This window comes from Trachymyrmex septentrionalis, unplaced genomic scaffold (genome assembly GCF_001594115.1).
Source record: "Trachymyrmex septentrionalis isolate Tsep2-gDNA-1 unplaced genomic scaffold, Tsep1.0 scaffold29, whole genome shotgun sequence".
Taxonomy (NCBI): domain Eukaryota; kingdom Metazoa; phylum Arthropoda; class Insecta; order Hymenoptera; family Formicidae; genus Trachymyrmex; species Trachymyrmex septentrionalis.
In genome coordinates this window covers 3,135,260-3,138,024 of record NW_017305451.1, presented here as the reverse complement: position 1 = coordinate 3,138,024, position 2,765 = coordinate 3,135,260, and positions in this window count along the sequence as shown.

Sequence of the window (2,765 nt, the reverse complement as noted above, 5' to 3'; positions counted from 1 at the left end):
AGAGAGAGAGAGAGAGAGAGAGAGAGAGAGAGAGAGAGAGAGAGAGAGGTAAAAAATCGTGGACGGTGAAACGGAACGCGCTATATCTCCGTACCTTTTTATTGATTCGCCATATTACTTTGTTACCAAATTGCGGGTTTTGTTATCAATAAAAACCGCAATTTGGTAACGAGGTAACAACGTAACAAGGCGGAAACGACAACAGACGAGAGATCGTTCAATTAATCTGATAATACGGAGTCTTAATATCATTAATTAGATCCTTTGTGGAACGCGCCGACACGATCTTTCAAAGGGGAATAACAACGTCTGTTTTCTGTATGCATTTAAACCGGTGACACAACTATGTTTGCATAACAAACGTTTTCTTCTCGGCCCTTAATTGCTATTTGTAATTAGATGAAGTACAGTAATATAAATATAACATGTTAATTAATTTTAGAGACCTAACTTTCTGAGATCGCTGACGAAAGAATTTAAATTGCACGAGGTAACTTATTTGAATATTCTAATGCGAAATTACGTAAAGGCGAGCGGGCCATTTATTTGGATTATTAATTATTATCAGTGGTAATGAAATAAAATTACTAAATGAAATTAACAGAACATTTCTTTTTCATTTCGACGAAAACGTTTCGATTCTAATTACGGGGATTATTGAAGGAGGGGAGAGATCTTACACGGGGATAATTATCTTGCGTCGCGTGCGCGAACATTATAATACTGCAAGCACTCTCTGAATAATATTTCGTAAAGACACATTTGCGTGAGATTAACGATACGGTCGCTCAATCGTGTTGTCATTACGCGTTAGAGGCTAAGTACTGTCTTTTTCGTCTGACACAGCACACTGAGGTGTATTGGTGTGTTTATTGTGTTTGCGTAGCTTTAGGTATCGAGAAAGATATTGGATTATATGGAAATAAAGCAAACACGCTTTTATATATTGCATGATAGAGGCAGAAGGTAGAAGCAAACGCGCTTTTCCTTTGATGTGTTGTAAAAAGCATAAAAGGGAATCGCATCTTGCATTTCGTATGAATAATTTTTTGCTTTTATTACGAAGAATTACGTCTGTATTTTGAAGTATTCATTTGTAAATATCATTGCTGTAACGGAGAATGCATTATTCAACGACGTTACGACGACTCATACTGACGACTATTCCTGCAGTAATGCTCGGAACTAATTTTCTACGTGCCCAAGGCTTCCTATTGTCATCTATTATTACGGTGATAATGTAAAAAAAAAAAGAATTCCAGGATTTCGAATCGAGATTGGAATCAATATTCCGCTGGGAAACAAAGGTTCGATAAAGTAATATAAAAATAATAAGAGATAAAAATTAATTACGCAATATTACGTACAGTCATGAACCTAATTGGTTGAACAGTGCATTATATCGATGACTTATTCAATCTATTATTAAAAATTGTATTGCAAAATGTTCACTCATGTATCACGGTATAATAGTTTATATTTATATTTGGACAATTAATAGTTTGTATTTAGACAACTAATTGCATGAAATTAATGTTATCACATTTCAATATACAATATAATGGCGCGCTGTCCGGACAATTAGTTTCGTATATATACGTTAGTATTAATAATAATGTTTTAACGAACGTCTTCAAATAGAAAATATCGACACAATTTCTCTCAATAAACCTGCCAAAGGGAGGAAACGCATGTATCGAAGACTGTCGAAATACGGAAACGTAATTGTATCTATCAAGTAATCACATCCGGGAATTATATGTTGCTCGTTTTATCGATATAAATTAAAAAAATATATATATATTCAAGTGGAAACGGACTTATTGTATCAGCCATAAATCACAAACCGACTCAACTACTTTGAAAGCTCGATGGAGCCGGGAATGTTATCGGGAAAAGTTTCCACTGGCTGGACTCTCATTAAAATAAGCACAGGCATGTTACGCTACATCTCCATTATGCTGTCTCGAAAAACAGTCCATGTGAGCATAGCGTGTCTGAAGCACGTAACTATATCTCAGGGTATAATCTCTCATTTCTCGGCTTATAATCGCTTTTTGGTAATACGCCAATGTACGCCGATGTATGCCAATGTACCGCAGTCTTGATCAGTCGGCAAGATTTGATGTCTGTACATTGCGTGTCGATATCCATTAAATTTCTATCACGATTTTAAAGATTTAACGAAACGTTATCGGCTCTTTCTCCAAGAAAGTGCTATAAATCCTACGGTTACAATATAATTTTAAATATACCCGACGCGCGAGGTGCTATCATTGCGATACATTTTAAAAGATATTTATCAAAACTTTATCCCTATCTTTGCCGGCTTGCTTACTTGCCGAGGCACTACTCGGTTCTAGTCTTGTATCAGAACAAACTGAAACGCCAGAAACGTGCACGACATTTTACGGACGGATATATACAGTACACGAGTGTACAGTAACAGTTTCATCGAGGCGTTGCACGTACTTCATGAGACGCTTGCAACAAATAATTGTTTCTCGGCCAAGGCGTGCTGGTATTTTCTAATTTCGAAAACCTATCGTCCGGCCCGAGATGACTTCGACTACACATATGTTTCGGAACGCTTTATCTGTCAATGAGAGGACTGAGGGAGGGGATCTAGACGCTCGACGAAGCGAAGATTGTGCAGGCGGATCGCAGGACAGTCCATTAATTATTGACAGACTTTTATCGATATCCGGTCCGGTGTTTTGAAATAATTTTTCAAATTTCTACGATTCTCGCGGGCTATTGTAAAT